We start from the raw sequence: 21,711 nt of genomic DNA on the forward strand, positions 1-21,711 counted from the left end.
GAAGGCTGGCCTCAGGCTACACTCATACTACCAGAGCCAGTAATGGGTATTTAATGTCTACGCTAGGCCTGCGTGATTGATCTTCTCCTCCGTGAGAAACCCATTCCACGATCAATTGACCATTTATTGATCTCTGCATAACCCATCGCATTAGGGTTGTGCCCTCCGATCGATCACTCGTAGTGGCACGCTGTAGGAGTCAGACGGACGTTGCCTGTGGGTTTAACGACTCTTATGTATGTTGTCATTCACTACTGCGGTTTTTAACCACCCTGGGTCAAGGTTCGAGAAGGTCCAGAGTGGAATCTGACAGGATTTCCTTCCCAAAACGTGCATCGACTCTGGTTTATAGTGTGTGTCTGTCTGTTTGGATTTATGTTGTTCTGTGCCAGAGCGACTGTAGTGAATCAGAACGAGCCGCCTGTCCCCCCGCCGTCTCAATCTCGTTGTCCTCGCAAGCGCAAGCTGCTTGTAATCGCATTTTCTGTGCGCGGGCTGCCCGAGATGAAGCCATGCATCAGGACTAGGCAGCAGAACTAAACGAGAGATGGGTCGGGAGAGGGAGGGAGACAGGCAGGGAGGGAGAGAAGGGGAGACGGGGAAGGAGGGGGGGAGGGAGTCAGAGAGGGAGACTGAGAGAGGGAGGCGGAGGGATACAGGAGACAGAGGGAGGGAAAGCGAGAGGGGGAGATAGAGAGAGGGCATGATGGGGGGAGAGAGCAAGGGAGGGAGAAATGGAGAGGGAAAGTGGCAGAATGGGAGAGGGATACATGGAGAGAGGGAGACAGAGAGCGAGGGAGATGTTGAGACAGAGAGGGAGACGGGTAGAGAGAGAGGGTTAGAAAGAGAGACGACACAAAACTAAGGGGACTGGAGTCTGGAAAAGCAGCCGGCAATGGGTTAATAATGGCTGTGTGATTGTTGTTGTGTTGTCAGTTTCCTGCCCCTTCTGCTTCCCATCAGCTGTCTGGTTCCAGATCAAGGCTGTGCTGTTTGAGAGCCTGTGTGTCTTTAGTTTGAGAACCATCCGTGTTCCTCCATTTTAAATTCTTTTCTGTCGCATCTTACACCCAATATTGTTTTGTCGTTGGCAGCTCCCATAAAGGATATACTGCCTTGACGTCTGAAACCCACCTGGTCCTCCTGGTCTTGCTGTGCCGCCTCCAGGTAGGGTGATTTGGCATTTATTTATTTTTCCTAAATGAGAAAATGGTGAATGGGGTTCTTATCTCTGATTCCCTCTTTGGTGAGAGGGAGGGAGAGGGAGAGGAAGGATGTGGGCTTCTTCCTTCCTCTATAATACCAGTTGACCAAATACAAACTGTGGATTTTCAAACGTCTCAATTTCCACAATTGACGCATTCCGGGGGGGTGATGTTTTCAAACGAGTCGTTCAGAAACTCCTTTCAAAGGTTCGCTTATGAACGGTGTCGACAGAAATACAAATGAAGTGATTTTGCTGGCATAAACCGGGCTTAAATACACACACACACACACACACACACACACACACACACACACACACTTTGAACTCAACCTCTCATCTTGCCTCCTTTTGAAAATCATGCAAATGCTGACATTAAGGCTGAGCTTCCAGTACACACAGGATTAAATACCAGCCTTTTGCGTGATTGCGCAGGCTGTGCTATCAGATGCCATGTTTGAGCCTCCTCCCTTTTGTGCTGGGCGTTGTGTCCCGCGCGTCCGTCCCCAGCTCCACGGCTCCGTGTGGAGACGGACGGTTCATAGGCTCCGGTCTTTGTCAGCGGGCCGTCTCCATGGCGACGCGCGCGCCTCGGCCCGGGGGACGGGCGGTGTTTGTCAGATCTGCCAAGTCCGCTGCCGACTTACCGTACAGCAGGAGAGACTAAACACATTGTGCAAATGTTTGCAAATCTGGAGGGTAGCAACAGGGGCGGGGGGTCATGGAAAAAAACTCATCGATCTTTCGGCATAAAAGTCCTGCTGCTGTTAGGGGCTGAGAATAGAAGTCTCTGCTCTCTGGTGTCAGGTCGTACTCGCTTGAAAGGATGTGTAGAATGAAAAGACATTTTTTGGTCTTCCAATCTGTAGTGCATGTAGTGACACAGGCCAATATCCCACTTTGACTTTGACTTGAAGTGCAGTCTTGTAAAATACATTCGGGTACCATTCAGTTTTAACCAGGCTATGGTGGCCCTGAAGTGCAAAACGTAAAAGCAAGGAGAATCGCGCAAACACACAGAATCATTTTTGCATTTGTGTTTTTCTTTTTGTCCCTTCAGGGCCACCATAACAGTCCCCTCAATCTATGAATGGGATGCATTTTGAAAGGCATCGAAGTGCCGGGGATGCTTTTTCTCGGGCACTTTCTGGTGGTCCCCAGGCCTGGTCCTGGCGAGTCGATCTCTATCACTCTTAAAACCGCTGACACTCCCAGAACGAGAGAGAGTCGCTCAATTGCCTCTCAAATGAGAAACCAATTCCTTTTATAATCTGATCCCCATTGAGTCCCATTTACAGGCCGGTGGGGATTGAGGACGGAATTGGTTAATCCATGTAGAGGGAGAATAAAATAATAAATGGGAATCCCTCCCTTACTCTCTTCTTAATCAGCCTCTCCACACTCTCCATGCCTCACCTGGCCTAGAACTGAATCGGATCGGACTGGATTGAACTGAAGTCTGAAATCCACGTGTGTTGTGGGATAAACAGATTGCTGAAGCTCTGTCCTTAAGCAAGAGACCTGTACTATACTGGGAGAGTACTTAGCACTTAGAGGCTCAGGCCGAGGAAAAATAAGTTGGTCAGGAGTGTAATAGATCTCCGTCAGAGTCTTGACCGCAGCTGCGCGTCTCTGGGGTGTCTCTGAGAAGTAGGGCAGCTCTCTGGAAGTGACGGGACTGTTGTCAGATTGGGGACAAGCAGGAAACGTGCTCTTATTCAGTTTCCGACAGAGCGGCCTGGACAGTTCACTGGCCTAGAGTAGGTTTAGAGATCCTGCCGTGTCTCGCTCTCACTCTCTCTGTCCATCTCTGTCTCTCTTACTCAGTCTCTCTCTGTCCCTGTCCGTCTCTCTCTTTCTCACTTTCTCTTTCCCTCTCTCTCTTTCTCACTCTTTCTCTGTCGGTCTCTCAAAAGTGTTGCCAAAACAGTTACAGGTGCAGTAAAGAAAATGAAGTAAATACAACTAATATAAAAAGTTAAAAACAATCTCTCTCCCCTCACCCTTTTCTGACAGTCCCTCTGATTCTTTCGCTTTCTGGCACACTTAACTCTCTCCAACCCTTTCTCTCTCTCTCCTTCCTTCTTTACCTCCCTGCCTTTTTGTGCACACGAAAACGAGCTGTCGAGCCCTTGAGGCACTTTGCCTCTCTCTCTCTCTCTCTCCCTCTCTCTCCAGCGTCACCGGAGAGCTTTTGAAATTCCTCCCTACGGCTGTTGACAGCACGGCCCAGCCCAGGTGGCAGCTGGGAGGAATTCTCCCACAGGGCTGAAGGAACCGTCCTGGGCAGGAGTTACGGCTGCCACGCCATTCCCTCGCTTTTATACCAGCCTCCTCTCTCCTGATGCCGTCTGTTTTTTGTTTTCCTGCTTCTTCTGATTTCTGCTCGCCATCCTCTTCTCTCTCTCCCTTCTTAATTTTAAATTGTTGGGTAGGTGGGGATTATTTCTGTCTTCGTCCGAGTGCTTTCCATGGAGTGATTTATTCATTATTTTCAGTCTCTTCCTCTCTCCGTCGCTTGCCTGCCTGGTTGGCCTCGGATTCGTCTCCCTCTTTGCCTTGAACTTGAGCTGCTCCCAGATTGAGGCCTTCGACCCCCGTGTCAGCAGTTGTGCTTTTTTTTTCCAAGTGGCACCAGCCCTGGTAAATATGGCAGACCTCCCGCAGCACAATAAGACATCTGTGACCCAATCGGAATAACAGTGCTTCACAATAAAGCAATCAAATCAAGTATTTCTGGGTATTTTGGTTTTTGTTAAGGTTTTAAAATGGAGATGATTAGTAAAGCTATATGTTTTCGCTGGAGTGGGGAGGGTAATGAACTGCTAATTACGATCTCCATGCTATCGCTAGCGAACCTTCACTCACAATCGCCTTATTGAGACCAAAAAAGACCCTGCAAACAAGGCCCAGTACCTCAGATTGAGCGAACCATATACCTTACACTCTCACACACACGAGCGTTTGCGTCCACTGTGTAGGAGGAGAGGAGGCGGTGGGGAGTGGGTCCGTCTCCGTCGCACAGCTAGTTAGACCGGATTTGCCCTGTGGTTGTTTGTGTTGGTGTAAGAGTTTGCCTGTAGGTTCCCGTCCTGCCACATCGTCGGGCCGATCCCAGCGTTGCATGGAAATGGTTCTTGTTGTTGCTGTAGTGGTTGTAGTGTTAGTAGTAGTAGTGGTGGTGGTGGTGTTTTTGTTTGTTTTAGAAGTAGTAGTGGAAGCGTTTTTTGTAGTATTGGTTGTTGTAGTAGTACTAGTCTTGTTTTTGTTGTAGTAGTAGTAATGGTAGTGTTTTTGTTTGTGGTGGTGGTTGTAGTAGTGGGTGGTGTGGTGTTGTAGTTGGGTGGTGGTGTTGTAGTAGTTGTTGTTGTTGTAGTAGTAGTATTGGGTGGTGGCATTGTAGTAGTAGTAGTAGTAATGGTGTTGTAGTAGTAGTGGGTGGTGTTGTAGTTGTGTATATATATGCCTGGCATTATTAAAATGAAGACTTAATATCGAGAGTGGACAGCTGGGACAAAATGCCCAGCTTAAAATGGAGCAGGCACCAACCCCTCAGGATCTTGTCTAGCTTGTGTGTGGGTAGTATTGGGGAGGTCTCCAGAGGACAGCCTCCCTCTGTAAGGGCACCTCAGACAGGTCAGTCCCCCACCGGGCCTCTCCAGAGCAGAGTGGCTTTGTGACGGCACCCTGTGGACAGCAGCCCTCCCAGCTGGGCTCCTTCGAGGCCGCTTTCGTGGCCAGGCCGTCCCCGCTGAGCGGCCGCTGTCTCGCAAATGTCTCGCCACGGGGGCGGCAGTGCAGCCTCTCCTGCTGCGGGCTAATGTGTCCCGTGTTCATTCTCTGGGCTGAGGGAGGGAGGGCCAGTGCGCCGCTCTCTCCCTCCGTCTGTGTGTCTCCGTCTCTCTCTATTTCTGTGTCTGTCTGTCTCTCTCTCCCTCCATCTCTGTTTCTCTCTCTCTCTCTCTCTCTCTCTTGCTTTCTCCCTCTGTCTGTGGCTCTCCCTGTCCCTCTCTCTGTCTCTCTCTTGCTCACTCCCTCCATCTCTGTGTTTCTGTCTTGCTCTCTCAAATTCTCTCTCTCGCTCTCTCCCTCAGTCTCTGGAGAGCTGACCACTCAAACAGCTTGTAGAGGCGTCTTCAATCCCTGGCTAAAGGCCAACGCTGATCTTGCCTATTTGAGACCCTAATTGGCTCAATGATCCTCGGAGTGGAAAATGTACCCATCATGCACTGCAGTTCTGTAGGAAGTAGAGACGTGATTAAGGCCAGGCAGAGGAGAGGGGGACACTGGACACCGACTCGGCCACGGCAGCAGGCCCTGTGGAAGAAACAGAGCTGATTTAAACAAACAAAAAAAAAAAAAAAAAAAAACTCTGAGGCATTGATTTTCGGACACCGGCACCACTTTGAGGTGAGATCACACGTGATGACATAGAGCGAGAGAGGGACGCGGGGAGAGAGGGAGCGACAGAGAGAGGGAGACCGAGACCGAGACCCTTTTCACAGTTCATGGTGCCAGTATGGATTATAAGGCCGCCGTGTTATATGGAGTACTGGGGAAAAAGTGTGAGGAAACAGACGGACCAATCACGGGAGCCGAGCCTACCTATTGGCCGACCTGTATATATCTGTTTGTACATGTACACATTTTGTTCTAACCCTCATCCGTCTCGTTGTTAATCTCGATCGGACTCTCTCCCCCGACCAACGGGCTGTGACGATGGCGGGCAGAGACCAGATAAACAGACCAGCAGATGAACGTCCAGATAGCGGCCTCGGTGCCTCACACGCCAGCGACGGCAGATAACGCGCCACCTGCGTGTGCGCTGTCAGCGCCTCGGATCACCTGGCGGCACGCGTGCCAGATGCACTCCGCCGCCGAAACGCCCCCTGCTCTGCTCCCCCCGCTTCTTGAGTGATGATAATATCCCCCTGCAAGTCGTTAGACTCCGGCGGCATCGTTTTTCACTCTGACTGTTTCTGTGGAAGTTCTCTCTCTCTCTCTCTCCGTCTCTCGCTGTGCCGCGCGTTTAGAATGCGGTGCGTTCGCTGCTTTATACAAATGACCCTCATTTAGGCGCAGCGGAGGCCTAATGACTTGGAGACGTTTGCCGCGTTATTACCCCCCCGAGGCCAGGCCGCGGAGAGCGCTCTGCCGGGGTTAACCCTTCCCGCTCCCCCGAGACGCCCCAGTCGGCAGAGGTGTATGTGCTACACCTGTGGCCTCTGCCTTCCCCTCCCTCTCTGCCTTCCTCTTTTTCTTTTTGTATCTTATTTTATCTATTTGTGTCCCTCTCTCCCTTTCCCTCCCTTTCTTGCTATTTCTGTTTGTATCTTTGTCCCTCTTCCTATCTCTCCCTCTCTCCCTCCCTCTTTCTCCCGGTCTCTTTCTCTCTGTCTATCTCTCCCTCCCTTTCTCCCATTTTGTCTTTGTCCCTCTCTGTATCTTTCAGTGCCTCACTCTCTCCTTTTCTCTCCAAGTTTTTCTGCCCACTCTCTCTTTGTATGTCTATCCTTGTCTCTTTCCCTCCCTTTCTCCCTCTTTTATCTCCCCCCTCTCTTTCTCTCCATCTCTCTCCCTCCCTTCCTCTCTATATATTCCTGTCCCTCTCTCTCTTCCTCCCTCTTTCTGTTCCTCTCCCTGTCTCTCTCCCTCCCTCTTTTTTTCTATATTCAAATCTTTCTATAACTTTGTCCCTCTCCCTCTTTCTCTCCCTCCCTTTCTTTCTATATCTTTGTCCATCTCCGTCTCTCTCGCTCCCTCTCACATTCTATATCTTTGTCCTCTCTCTCCCTCCCTCTTTCTCTTTCTATAACTTTGTTCCTCTCCCTCTTTCTCTCGTTCTCTTTCTGTCCCCCTCTCTCTCTCTCTCGCGTACACACGCACAAGCACACGCACACACACAATATCCGTCGCATCAGTCGGTTCCAATACACACACACAGTCGTTATGCTTTTCATGTCGTTTGTTTAGGTGTCTATTGACGTAGAGGTTCATGTGACCCCTCCGATGGCTGCTCTCTCTCTCCGAAGGGTTCGTTCTCCAACCTGCCGCCCCCGTGCCAAACCCCGGCGGGGACGGCGCTTCAATTCCGGCGCGTTTCCATCCGTGGCCCCGAGACGCCGTGAAACGCATCATACACAGCTCCTTCCACACGTCCCCGATCCTCTGTCACGCATTCAGTGCCGGAGTTCTCCCGGAATCGAAGGCCCGTGATTTGTGTTCGTCTGCGTTTGTTTATCCGCGTCTATTTAAAACGCGGTTTTAATCGCTGTGAGCGACGGGTTCACAGAAAGCAGAGTCTGGAACAGATTGGGGAGATCTGGAACGAATCAAGGGAGCATTTCAGGGGACTGCTTTTATTCAGATTTCTTATAACGCAAACGTTGGGGGGGGTGTGTGTGTATGTGTGTGTATGTGTGTGTATGTGTGTGTATGTGTGTGTATGTGTGTGTATGTGTGTGTATGTGTGTGTATGTGTGTGTATGTGTGTGTGTTTTCTCTTTTCATACAGGTGTAGAGCGGTTTGGGATGCATATACTGGTTTTGTTTTTATACCCCCGCCCTCCCAAACAGAGTGTCATCACCGGCCACCGAATAAAATATGACCTCATCCCCCGATGGCGGCCAGACTGATAGAGCTCACCCGTCGCCACATCAGAAGCATCTAATCAATTCGGTACACGCCTCGAACTTTCGACATGCGCTCGGATCGGCCCACCCGTACCGTCCTCGGCAGTGAATCCTGGCTGCGCCGGCTTGTCGCTTTGATTCCTGCCGCGCCGATTGGGGTGGACGGCTTCGCCGAAGGATTGCGCCAAGATCCGAGTCTGATTGGCAGAGGCTTTCTGAGGGAGAGCGGGTTCATGTTTTATAAACTGGCACGGGAACACTGTGTCTTCGCCACCTGACAAGCGTCCGCCCGCCGCCGAGAGAGACGGGGGGTCCGAGTCGCCCCTCCGTGTTCCGTGACAAGCTCGCCCGCCCGCCCATCTGATAAGGGGCAGGGGGAGGGCTGATGAGGAGATGTCCCGTGTCTCCGCATAGTTTTCGCATTCCGAGCCTGCGCGTTCTGAGGAATGCCGCCCGGCAGGAAGTTGGACAGAAATTCAGACGGGGATATTGGGTCCCTCTCTTTTGCTTTGTATTCCCCTCTCTCTCTTTTCTCTTTGTATCTCTCGCTGTCCCTCTTTCTGTCCCCCTTTACCTTTTCCTCCCTCCCTCTCTCCCTCTTTTTGTAGCTTTCAGTCCCCGTCTTTCTCTTTCCATCTCTTTCCCTCCGTCTCTCGCCCCTCCCTCTTTTTTGCTTTGTCCCTCTCCCTCTTTCTCCCTCCCGCTCTTCCTCCCCCTCTTCCTTTATCTATTTCTCTCCCTTTCTTTCTCTGCCTCCCTCTTTCTACATCTTTCTTTGTATTTCTCTGTCCCTCTCTCCCTTTCTGTCCCCCTTTCCCTCTTTCTGTATCTCTCCCTGCCTCTCTTCTTCCTCTCTTTGTATCCATTTCTGTTCCTCTTTCTCTCTCCCTGTCCATCACTCCCTCCCTCTTTCTCTTTGTATCTCTGTCTGTCCCTCTCTTTCTATATCTGTCTTTCTCCCTGTTTCTTTGTATCTCTTTCTGCCCTTCTCTTTCTATATCTCTGACATCACAAAAGCTGGGAGAGGTCACTTGTTTAGTTCCTGCTCTGTGGAAAAGACGAAAAAACAGTCAGTGCAGAGGTCCGGGGACACGGACGCCATTTTGTATTTCTTTAGGGTGCTTCAGAAGTCTCGGCCCACGTGGGCCAAAGAGAAGACCTGGACGCTGTTTGGTCTTGTTTGAATGCCAGTGCACTAGGGGGTGCTGTGTATGGAGCTGGGGGAGAGGGCTGATTGGCCGCTCTAGTTCTGGAGAACATTTTGGAAGCAGAAAGAACAGCAATTACAGCTCCACAGCAGACATCTGCGCTTCCCCCAGCCTGGACTAAAAACAAACTCGTCTACTAAAACACAATAACCCGGTCTGCCTGTGTGTTCGGCTGCCAGACGCATCTGCAGACGCACACGGGGTTGATGTACGGACGCCATAGCGGGCCGTAGCAGCAGCTCTCGATCTCGGGGCCGGGGCGGGGGAGGTAAAAACGAGGGGCATTGTGGGTAATGCGATATTTATGATGGTTTCAGGCCGATTGGTCGTCCGGGACTCTTCCGTTACACCTCATGTTGTTGTTGTTGTTGGGTTTTTTTCTCGGCGTTGTTCTTTTTAAAAGCAGAGACGGAAGCGCCGATAAGAGACGAGGAAATGAGGAGATTAATAGCCGGTCTGCGGGGTGCCGCTCACCGGCAGTGTATCAGTGTCTTGCAGGCGCTCATTAAACGGATGCTTATGCCGCGGCATGCTTTAGTGGGGGCGCGGGGCGGTGGGAGTCTGATCCCGCCGCCGAACGACACACCGACCGTTCTCGAATGAAAAGTAGAACGCCGCAAATCGACGTGCCTCTAATCTCAATAGACCCTTCTACTCGTGACCTGACAGAGACGATTGGGGCCAGTGAAACAAGGGGGTGCGAATTCAATTAACACAACAAACAGTGACCCGGCGTCTTCGATTGTACGACACGCTCTACCTTCCACAGTAACGCAAACGTTTGCTAAAACTACTTGGCGTGCGTTACTCTCGCAGCCGTCCTATTATTTGGAGCCCTGAATGTCGGGTGATACTTTCAAACGCAGTTGGTTTATCACAGGCTTTGCTACCAATCTTACAACTTGTTAAACACCCCCGAAACGTGCAGTTCGGCTGCGTGAATTTTGCCGGTCTTCACGAAAGCGACGCCCGTTTGACGCGGGTTGAGGAAGCTTCAAGGGCCAGTGAAACGAGCCACAACAGACCCACATACGTCCCTCGCTGGCACCTGACGAGTACATTGAATAATGATTAATAAGCTAGAAACTGTGAGACTTAGTGTTTAATTCATATTGCATACAGATTAAAAATATTACACTCGGTGTGTCTGTGGGGCAGTAAGATTTAATCACGTGGCACCAACATCATGACATAAATCGTTTCAGAGTGGCCGAGGCAGCGGCTTTTTGACAGCCCGGGTCAGCGCATGAATATCCGAATGCACCCATATATCAAAGCGATCGCTGGCTTACAGATGAATAAATTCGATCGTATCTGAACACTTGACTCTCGCTCACTCACTCGCATAACATAGTCTCACTGAACGGCATATTCCTAAAGTGAGGGAATTCAGAAAGGATTCGCACGCTTTTTGTCGCCCTGTTAGACGTGACACAGCGCTGGCGCACCATCTTGGCATCAATGTCAACAGTCCCTCATTTCTGTAGGGGCATCATAGCTTGAGGGACACAGAGGTTTTTAATTCAAGTCATGTGACTTTAGGCAGCTCAAAGGACCATGTATGCCTTAATCGGACTCCTGACTTATCTTTGCTTTCCTTTAAGTGTCGATTTTTGGGATTTTGGGCTCTCGTTTCTTGGAGCACTTGTTGTTTAAGCGCACAGTCCCAGACTCCTATTTGTTCAGATATTTCTTTTATGCAGAAAAACAATAATACAAAGAAAAGCAAGAGAAGCGGGGGGGTTTTGTGTGTGGTGAGCGCGAGGCGAGTGTGGCATTGTATTGTTCAGACATCAGTGAAGAGGTTTGGAAGGGGACTCGGTCTCGTGTCAACAGTTTCTCTTGTTTATGAAAAATTAAAGAAAAATGACTGTCTGGCCCAAAGAAGGACATTTTTTTACTTTGACACACAAAGCGGACTAACGAGCACGATATTCGGTTTGAATTGCGACGGATTTGTCTGGGAATTACATTTTATGTCACGATTCTAGAGCCTTCCTCACCTACATCAACAGTTAAAAGGTTCTCGGATATAAATCAAGGCGGGGATTTTGTTTCGGTGTAGATCCTGTGCTGCCCTGTTTTGGGAAAGGTCCCTTATTCTGTCCCACCTGTTTCCACTGTACAGCTTTACCCCACACCATATTAACAGCGCGGTCTACCCTAGTAAATCCCACCGCCTTATCAGATCTTAACTGCAGTAAATTGCGGCCCAGAGAGTGGATTGTGCACAGGGATGTTAGCCCATGGTGAAAGCGTGACTTGGGGCCAGCTGTGAAACCTGCTGATTCCAGAACATGTGGTTCCGCGTGTACTGCGGTTAAACACAAGCATATTGAGCGCACATGTCTGTTCTCTCTCTCTCTCCCTCATACTCAGATCGTAACTCCTCTCGAATCTGAAGAACTCTTTTTCTGCAGCCCTCGAATTACATAATCCGGGCGCGATGAACAGAGAGACCTTTCAGTTTGACTTCATGATCCGTGTGTGTAGAGATGAGAGGAGAGCAGCGCTGCCCTCCGAGCTTAGCACGCTGCGGAGTCCGTGACACGGCGGCGTCTTCTGAACATGCAGCGCGGCCCGCACAAGGAGAAGCGTGCCGCACGTTGTGCATGTGACTGCGGCTACTTTCCAAATCTCCAGCTTTTAAAAACAAAACAAAATCCTGACAACCGTGCCGTCATAAAATGGAAAATGTGCGCCATCTAGTACCCATTGTGAATCTTAATTTCTGTATTTATTTCATTTAATTGCGGTCTCTTTTAATTGACGCAGCTGCCCCGATCTGGGATTCGATTGGAGCCGCTATTTTGATGTCCTGGAAGAGGGACAGGCATTGGGGGTGGAGAGGGAGAGGGAGAGGGAGAGGGAGGTGTCACAAGTGGAATTGATTTAGCGCTGGCTGCCACCCGGGCTGTTATTTCCCAGCTGACATTTTGGCAGTGCCAGTGGAAGAGCTGCTTTCACATGTGCCACACTCGATGCTTTTATTTCCACCTTCGCACAAATGAGCTTGTCTGTGTCACTGAGGAGAGGGGGAGAGAGAGAGATTAAGTGGGTGAGGAGAGAGAGCGCGCGCGAGAGAGAGAGAGAGAGAGAGAGAGAGAGAGAGAGAGAGAGAGAGAGAGAGAGAGAGGGGAGGATGAGTAGTGAGTGAGATGGGGAGGGGGAGGAAGGAGGGAGAGAGATGGGTGAGGAGGAAGTCAGAGGTGGTGAGGGAGAGAGGGACAGGGAGGAGGGAGAAAGTGGCAGTGAGAGAGCGATGGGGAGGAGGCAGAGAGATGCGCTGGGAGAGATGGAGCGGGATGGAAAGAGATGGGGAGTGGGAGGAGGGAGAAGGAGGGAAGGACAGATGGGGAGAAGGAGGGAAGGGCAGAGATGGGGAGATGGAGCTGGGAAGGAGAGATGGATGAAGAAGGGGGGAGAAGGAGGGAGGGGCAGAGATGGGGAGTTGAAGGGAAGGAGAGGTGGATGAAGGAGAGGGGGAGAAGGAGGGGAAGAGGTGGATGAAGGAGAGGTGGAGAAGGAGGGAAAGAGATGAGGAGGGAAGGAAAGAGATAGAGAGCTGAGGAGGATTGCCAAAGAGAATAAAGATGGAGGGAGAGAAGAGGGGGAGGGGGATAGAGACTGCAAAAAATGAGGACGTTGAGCAGGCAGAGAGAAAGGGAAGAAGGGAGCAGCAGAGGTAGAGAGAGGGAGAGTGCCTCTGTGATGGATATACCCAGTAAATGGGTTTCAGATTGTTTTTGCGCCTTATAAATTAAAATGCTCAATCATAAAAACAAATTACGGGCGCACAATAAAAGATTCTGCATGCCGGCTGTGCGGAAGTTTGGCTGCCAGGAAAATGTAACCAAATCATTTGTTTTTTTTCGCTCTTTGTTCTACAACTGCAGTAGAGTTTTCAGCCCCTTTTGCAGAACACAGGGCTCTGAGCAGACCGTCAGGACCATCTATAGACCAGTAACCGAGCAGAATTTATTATCGCTGTGCACCCAAACCAAGCACCCGTAAATCTGTCAGAGATGGTCAACGGACACGTGTTGGCATCAGCAGTTTTCTAAGATGCAGACTGAATTGTGAGACGGAGCTCTTTCGATCCCTTCTGTGTGGAACACACACACACACACACACACACACACACACACACACACGTTTTTATACCTCTACCTGTTTGGTTAATTATACTAATTCTGTAGCTGAATTAGACCTCTCCCCTTGGATGTCCTCTGGTTCATAAAGATGCGACTCTCGAGTTCTTTTAAAGCTCTTTTGTTCTTCCGATATATCTATTCTAGAAGTAAATGAGGTTTGATGATTCCAAATCAGTTCCGTTTACGACCCTGGCTTGACGAATGTGGTTGAGAACTTTTTCAGTCCATAATTGGGGGGAGACAGGGTTTGATTTGAGATTTGAAGTTCTAAGTGAAGGCTTATCTTGAAATGCTTGCAATTCCCCCACCCCCCATAAGGAGTGGAATACTCAACTCTCTCTTAAATCCTAACCAGAGATATGCTCTCGCCGGTTAATCTCGGCAGGGTAACACTCGGCTGGCAATAAAGCGGCCACCAAAAATCATACTGACAACTGTGTAGAGCAGGGGTTCCCATCCCTGGTCCTGGAGGAGCCCCTACTCTGCTGGTTTTTATTCCAACCAAGCTCTCAATCACTTAATTGAACCCTTAATTGAAGTAGTAATTGGTTCATAGTTGACTTTTTACATTGCGTAACTGATAAAAAGTTAGTTCCTTAATAATATAATTCCTAATACAATTCTATACTTAATATAAAACCCTACAGTTTAAAATTAATTAAAAGGCTCTGATTTAGGAAATTATTACTTCAGTTAAGGGTTCAATTAAGTCATTGAGAGCTCGGTTGGAAGAAAGCTACCCTACAAAGAAAAAAAAACAACTAACGAGCCTGATAGTTTCCAGCATCAGGAAGGAGTATAACTCAATCTACTCAGTCAGATCATGTCCTACAAGGTCAGATCAAGTGCCCACATGATGCCACTCAATTGAGCTTTTAATAAACAAGCTCTCCAGCTCTCCCCGACACCCCCACACCCCCACCCAGTGCTCAGTGTCGCACAGTGGCGCTGGCGGTCTCCCTCGGTCTCCAGACGCAATTAGCCGATTCCATTAGCAGCGACGGGAGAAACGGCCCTGTCAGCGCTTCCCGGTGACACTAACGAATGGGCCACCACTTAACGAGCTCGTCTTCTATTCAATTAGGGCCCCGCGTAATCTGTCACGTCTGATCTCTCCCTCGCTGCGGCAGCACTCAGAGATTGGAGTCTACCCCCCCACCCCACCAGATACAAATTGCCCAAATGCCTAATAACACCTTTGAAACGGGGGCGGCTTCCTCTGCCCTTCCCGGGATAATCTTTTTTTAATAAAGACACCGGTTCCTAAATGAAGAGTGTCAGTCGGAGTCGGCCCGGCACGACGGGGGATTGATTTATAACAAGGCCGCAGCGATTAGATTAGCGAGATCGGGCCACGGCTGCGCCTGGATACCGATTCGTTTTCTGTAGCCATCGGGAGAATTGCGCGTCGAGAGGAGAGAAGTATAAATACACATTTATGTTTGAGCTGGTGAGCAGTGATGGAAATAAGACCCCCATTACCCGGCGCTGTGGTTTGTTTAGCCGCCGGCGCTGCAGGCTGTTGCGCACGCGGCACCGACCGCACCAAGTTCGATATTTCAAATCCGTATATCTGTCGGAGCAGGTCGACTCGTCAGTAAGGTAACGAGCGTGAAAGCAGGCACCTGGATGTGGGCTAACGCTGGGTACACCAGGGTGTGCGACTCTCAAATCTTGAAATGACATTTTCGGTGGTTTTTATTTATTTATTTGCGTATTTGTGAGTGGCAGGTTGAAGGGCACGGAAAAAACGAATTGCCAACGGGTGATGCCAAGATGTTTGCTCATCTGCCCCCTCGCCCAAACGTTTTATTTTCTAACCCTAGCAATGAAGCTCGAATGAATCCTTTTGCAAATATATCTTGGGGATGCGATCTTGTCTTATGGATGGATTTTCCTTTGCATGGGTCTTGGGATCGGGTTCAGGGGACGTTTGTGATGCGTGTCAGGGCCGCGGTTGTGGGGTCAAGGTCCGGCGCGGAGATCTGCGGAGCGTGCAAGGGGACAGACGGAACTAGATGCGGAAGAAATCGCTTTCCACTGATGTATCTTTCCAACACATGAGAACTCCCTTTTTTTTTTTTTTTTTTTTGTGCGGTGTAATGGTCTACACTCTCTTTGGTAACATGAAAGCAGAACGGGCCTCTCCGGAGACCCGAGGCCGCTGTGCTGAGAGCGTTTCCTCACAAAGACTATAAACGCTTCAGACTTCTTTCTCCTGTTCTTTTTTACGACCCACCGGGGTCTTCTCGGTGCGCTCCGAATGGGGGAGTAATGATGTGAACCACTGGCCCCTTCACACGCCGACGGGCAGGAGGGTGCTAAAGTTGATGAGAGGTTGCTAATGGCTTTTCAGCGGCTGCCTGGCTGAGTTCTCGCTTTATTTTTTTCCCGTCCAAACTGACTTGTCCGCCCCGAGGAGAGTCCATCCCTCTTGCATTTGACCGGTCCACTCCATTCCCCCATTCGCACCAAGGTGCCAAACTCTCCTGCACTGAGATTCCCTGATAATCCTACAGTCATGTAATTATATCCTATAGTTAATCGCCGATTACATTCATAGATGCTAGGGCAAATTCGAGAATAAAAAACCGAACCCCCCATACGCTCCCAAAAGACGTGGCAGATTGGTGCAATAGAGCTGAATATCCCAGTTTTATTTACCAGCTACAGACACTGCTAGAAAAAGGCACGGGTAAGCAGCTCGGCTTAACCTCGCCGGCTGTGGCTGTGGGGGTGGTGGGGGGGCGGGGAGACGGCTTGTCAGCTCGCGGTTATGAAACGATCCCGCACCCCCGGGGGTCCTCCAGAGGACAGGCCAGGGTCGCTTTCAATTAGCGCGCCGTGCCACGCGAAAGGTTAACCGTACAGCACACCAGCCGGTGCTGCCCGCGGCTCTCGGATAACAGGTGTTGAGAGTGGAGTGGAGTTGGTGGGGGGTGTTCTTGAAATATACTGGTCTTTTTCTGGAGCACACCGCCTGTTTCTGCGCCGCCGACTCGGGTCTCTGTGTCATCGGGTGGTCTGGGCTTTTCAAAACTAATCAAAAGAACGGGGCAGCACAGCTACGATGGTGAGAGAGACCCCGTGTGACTGGCGATCGTAGAAAGCAGTAATTTGATTTGCCATCAAGGCCCCTGGCTGCTTCGCTTCTCCAGAGCATGGGCTGGCTGTTGGGATATGGAAAGAGAGGGAGACGCAGCGAGAGGGAGGGAGACGCACAGAGATGCACAGAGGGAGGGATGATGCACAGATACACAGAGAGAGGGAGAGAAGGAGACACAGACACGGAGGGAGGGAGACAGACAGAGAGAGGGAGAGAAGGAGACAGACACAGAGAGGGGGGGAAGGGGAGACAGAGGGAGGGAGGGAAGATGCACAGAGAGAGGGAGGGCGGGAGACGCACGGAGACACGGGGAGGGAGACGGACACGGAGGGAGACGCACAGACAGAGAGGGAGTGAAGACGCACAAAGAGAGAGGGAGGGTGGGAGACGCAGACTGAGAGAGGGAGACAGATACAGAGGGAGGGAGGGAGGGAGACATGGAGGGAGACGCACAGACAGATTGGGAGGGAGAGACAGAGAGAGACAGGGAGGGAGATGCACAGAGAGAGGGAGGGGGACACAGAGAGTGGGAGACGCACAGAGGGAGAGAGGGAGATGCACAGAGAGAGGGAGAGAGAGGGAGGGAGACAGGGAGAGGGTGAGTGCTAGACAGGGATTTGTTAGTCCTAATGGATGTGCTCATCGTGCCTTTATCAGGCTGAGCGGCCTCGACAGTTTTTATCAGCGAGCAATCCATCGCTGCGCGGCGCAGGGGGGAGCCACAGCATGTTAGAGCTCGATGCAGGTTAACAAGCCGGATGAAAGAGGCCTCGCATCTCATTACTGTCAGCAGGGCGGAGGGGGAGACGGGAGACGGACAGCTGGGCTGCAACAGGTGACATGAGCCAAACAGGAGACCGCTGAGGACAAACGGAAGACAGGAGGCTTCAAAACTGCTGCTGATGTTGTGTGTGGGGGTCCACTAAAGAGTGGAGGGTTTCGTATTGTTTTGCTTTTGCAAGTTGAAGTAAATGGTCTGTCTGTCTGTCTCAAAACCTTTATTTATACAGAGAAGTCCCACATGACCGAAACCTCAGTTGGGGCCCTGCTACAAAGTCAGGAAAGAAATAAAACATAGGCTAGTAAAAGCAAATGCATAATAAGCACATGTATATAGAACATAAAATCATATAGTCAAGCATAACGTCTTGCCTCAGTTGGCCCCGAGTCTTGTGTCCTGGTTTATTGCGACTCCTTCGCTGCCCCGATCTCTTACTGTGCTCTTACTCATGATGTGTAAACACTGTCATTGTCATTGTGTGTGTGGTGTTTGGTTTTCCCACGCCAGAGAGAGGACTGTGGCTTTGGATAACTGGTGATTTAGAGCCAGTAAATTGTTAAAGAGGGGGCAATTAACAAGCAGGCCACGGCAGACTCAGCCCGAGAGGTGGCAAACCTCAAGTTTCCGTTAACCCCCCAAGTGCCGTGACTGTGAGGCCATTGCCCACACTGTGGTCCCTGCATCCGGGGACCCCTGTCGTGTTTCTTTCCTTCGCCATGTGCTGGTTTATATTTCCCCCATAGTGGTAAAAGCACTCACTTAATTAAATATTTTGTTTTGTCTATTTCAAAACAAGACCAATTAACCAATTATGAGTACTTTTTATATATACAATTGTTTTATTCTGTCGTGCCACTGTGCCCTACTGAGTAAGTCATGTATCTCCATAATAGTGCGTGTCTAGCCCAGCAATCCTTTGCTACGGGAGTACGTTTTTCTCTGTCAGTGAAATCGATATTTTTTCACCGGGCACCTATACTTCAAGTTCGGCAGTCAGGGCTTTTTACACAAGCGATGCTCTTCTCTGCATTTTACAAATCACGGTGCAAGTTAGCTGCTTCTCGCACACGGCCTCAATAAACGAGCCACAAGGGACGCCGAAAATAGTACCACTTCGCTTTCATGTGTTAATTCCTCCGATCAGTCCTAATTAGTCGAGAAAGGAAAAAGACAAATGGATGCGTTGTGTGGCCTTGCAGGGGGAGATAGGGGCGGTGGCGATGCGCGGTGAGGCCCTAGGGTCATTGCAAAATCAGCGCCAAAAACGGAGGGCCTAATTACCCGTGATTGCGTGGGTTCGTAGTTGAGAACTCGCACACCGGGACGCCGAGACCCCGGGATGAAGCTGACCGGGGGTGGGGCAAAAGCAGAGGAAGTGTAATCAGATTCTACCTTTTTATCATTTTTGTTTTGCGTTTCAGGGCCGAGGTTATCCTTTATTTATTCTTTTCCTTTTGAATATGTATTTGACGGTTTGGAAAAATAAGAATCCGCACTCCTTTTTTAGCGTTTTTATTTATATTTATGTATTTCTGTGTGAACTGAATCTCATGTCACCCGATTTAGCATGCAGGGGCCATCTCGGGGGATGTGGCTTTTTGCAGCCGGCCGCCGCGCCCCCGTGCGAGTCTTTCGCCGCCCCGGCCACGATTACGCATTCATGAATTGTATCATTAAGATCTCTCTGGGTGAGCGGCGTTTGTATCACCCACAAAGGAAGTAGAGTGAACTGCATGTGCACAAAAAAGACAGAGAGCGAGAGATTGATTGGGGAGAGTTTTTGCATTGATCCTGCTGTGTAAGTCGGGGCCAGATTCCAATTACGCCATCCGTCTGACAGCCCGTTTTAATTGGAAAAACAATTGTGCATTTGATTAAGACCGACCCCAAAACGTGTGTGTGTAAGAATAGTCTTTCTTCGAGACAATTTGTGTCTTTTGTTTCCGTCTGCCTGGTGAAGAAGGTGCTGATTAAAGCATGCATCTAGAGCTATCAATAGCTCATCAAATACCCCGGCTCCGAATGATCACATCTGCATTAGGCGGTTTTAAATGTGTCAAGGAGAATCTGTCACCGAGAGAAACTCGCTCTTCACTCGAAAGGATCGGGCAGCCTATTCACCTTGTATCCTTGTGGACACAACTCTCTAACTGTACAGCACCAAAATTCAAAACACGGTCCCAGTTATGCCTGCATATTATTATTGAAGTGAAAGGAAATGTGTGCTGTGATATTCTGACCTAGTGTAGAGTCCAGCATCCTTTTCTACGCTACTTTCGGGAAGGGCACGCTTCGCCAGCCTCTAAAATGACCGGTGCGTGTCAACAAAATGCAGTTCCTTCCCGTGGGGGTAAATAAAAGCCCTCCAGAATACAAACGGTTGGAAAATAATCAAATGGTATCCGGTCCTTTGTTGTAGCCGAAGGTATTTAATTGTATGTTGATAGATTAACAGTCTATTCATCCTGTCGTCATGAAGTTTGTAGTGTTGACGGCTTCAAGTAGCATTCTGATTGTGCCATGTTCAGATGGCAGAAAATATACTTATGGCGGGGTGTAAGCTTTCTATCCAGTTTTGGCAGTGCCCGAGCTTGTGTCACGAGTTCTGCTTGGGATTTGTGCCCGTTTTTCATCCAGATCAGGTCAAAGTGGGCAAGGTAGGGTGGTAACGCTGTGATTTTGGTGCCTCCTGCCATGTTTGGCCTCACCTAGTGCATACAGGGATGACATTTTGGCGGAGTGATGGACATATGGCGATTCTAGTACTTTCAAGTTGGTTGACCCACAAATCACAATTGTATATAAATGGGCATACAATACGGTAACTACATCAAGAATATTCTTTATAGGTGCTTTTTGTAATCTAGAGCTTTTCCGCAGACTGAACAGGGTACCACAGGAAATGGTCCTGGGAGACAATCAGGGTACAGTTTCTGTATTTTCTGTCCTGACAATAGTTCAAAACAGACGGGACTGTGGGTGTTTTAAAAAAAAAAAAAAAAAAAAAAAAAAGAGGGTGTCTGTCTTGCCAGCTCAAATAATGTAGGGTGCTTGAATTTGAAGTTTGTTTGTTGCCCTGAACACAACCATGTTTTCTTCTGGGAACTTCTTGTAAACATTCTCCAATTTGTGAGGGACTCCTTCAATCGTGGGAAAGAAAAACCTCTATATCTACAGTATATTCTGAGGAATGGAGCCATTTCAGATGCAATAACACCCCGCAATGATGGACTGGAACAATACCCAGATTCCTCGGCTATTCAGATGTGAAGTAAAAGGGGGGCGCGCCATCCTGTCAAAACTCTTTTGAGATGCATTGTCAGGAGCGTCCGTGGTGTGTTATTAAAACTGAGTCCACAATCAGTGCAGGAACAGGAAGGTGTGTGCAATCCAAGGAGTCGAGAGGAGAATAACCCACCGTACAGCAGGGTCTCTGTGGTTCAGTCTCAATGCACACCCTATCTATTCTTATGGAAGTGCTGGGAGCTCAGGGACACAGGGTCATGTTTTTAGTTCCCAATTTAGACCCTGGCACCACTTTCTCACTAAATGCGTGGTTATATTCTGTCACTCCTGCTCAAAAACCCATGGGAGGTATTTAATGTCGATCACATTTGTGACAAAAGCACAATCTGTTTCTGTGTATAACCATCCATCTAGCCAGCAGCCTTTATCAATCCCCTGCAGGACAAGGCCTATCCATTGGATCAACATCAGCCATAACATGCTAGCCAGACAGGTGGGCGTGTATCATACCAGTGAGAGACGTGCACGCAAAATGCTCATTTTATTCTGCCAGGACACATTATACATGGTGGACAGATTGAGCAGTTAGATTCAATACCCACAACAGGGACACTTCCTTGTTTTTACAAAATAGTCTACGTGTAATTTACATATACAATTCCCATCTACCCTTGCTTCAGTTGAGACAGGAAGTTTAATTAACCAATTAAAAAATACATACTTGCAGATTACATGAGTAGAACATTAATATGTAGTAAACAAAGCGATCTCTCGATGGATTCCACTGTTTTTTGACTCCCAAACCCCGGAATGAGACTGCATCGTCGACGGCGTGGGAGATCACCTGTGTCGAAGTTCTGGCAAATCGCACGCTGAGAAAGCGGAGCCGCGTCTCTCTCCTCGGGCCTCGGACTGGCGAGGAGCAGATCGATACGGGGTGTCACGGCAGTTGGAAGCTCTGGCGTGAGCCGTCGAGTCAGTCCGCGGTTCTGCGACCTCCTTCAATTAGGTGGTTTCCAAGGGCAACTGGTAAATCACATATAAAAATAAATCGTACCCAACACTGTAACTACCATTGAGAGCTGAATGAGATAATTCCCTGTTATTAAAACTGAGAGAGAGAGAGAAAAAAAGTAATTGGCTCTTTCCCTCACTCTGTATTAGTCCTCAATTACAGTCCCAGGTAGCTGTCCACGGGCACCAATGAAATAAGTGTTGTGGTCACAGCTTCGTCCTTGGGGGATGGGTTATAGGGCTTTACAGTGGCAGTCGATTTTGTATTTTTCTTTTTTATGGCAGTGGGAAGCTCTGCACTTTTTCTAGCTGCGGTTCTTTTGGATATCAATTTCCTATTAACGAGGATCTTCTGAAAGATCTTT

At 49.4% G+C, this 21,711-nt stretch overlaps 1 protein-coding gene across 6 annotated transcripts in view; it reads left to right on the forward strand.

Moving 5' to 3' along the window:
• The window catches only part of sema6cb (semaphorin 6Cb), a 118,879-nt gene that overhangs the window by 39,129 nt on the left and 58,039 nt on the right, over positions 1–21,711 (forward strand). For 4 of the 6 annotated variants that reach the window (XM_066721388.1, XM_066721393.1, XM_066721392.1 and 1 more), the window contains one exon: positions 1,095–1,167. The exons of the other annotated variants lie outside the window; for them this stretch is intronic. The gene's annotated coding sequence lies outside the window, so the exon portion shown is untranslated. The remainder of the gene's footprint in view (positions 1–1,094; positions 1,168–21,711) is intronic. 6 annotated transcript variants of the gene reach the window in all.

This window comes from Amia ocellicauda, chromosome 14, assembly GCF_036373705.1.
Source record: "Amia ocellicauda isolate fAmiCal2 chromosome 14, fAmiCal2.hap1, whole genome shotgun sequence".
Taxonomy (NCBI): Eukaryota; Metazoa; Chordata; class Actinopteri; order Amiiformes; family Amiidae; genus Amia; species Amia ocellicauda.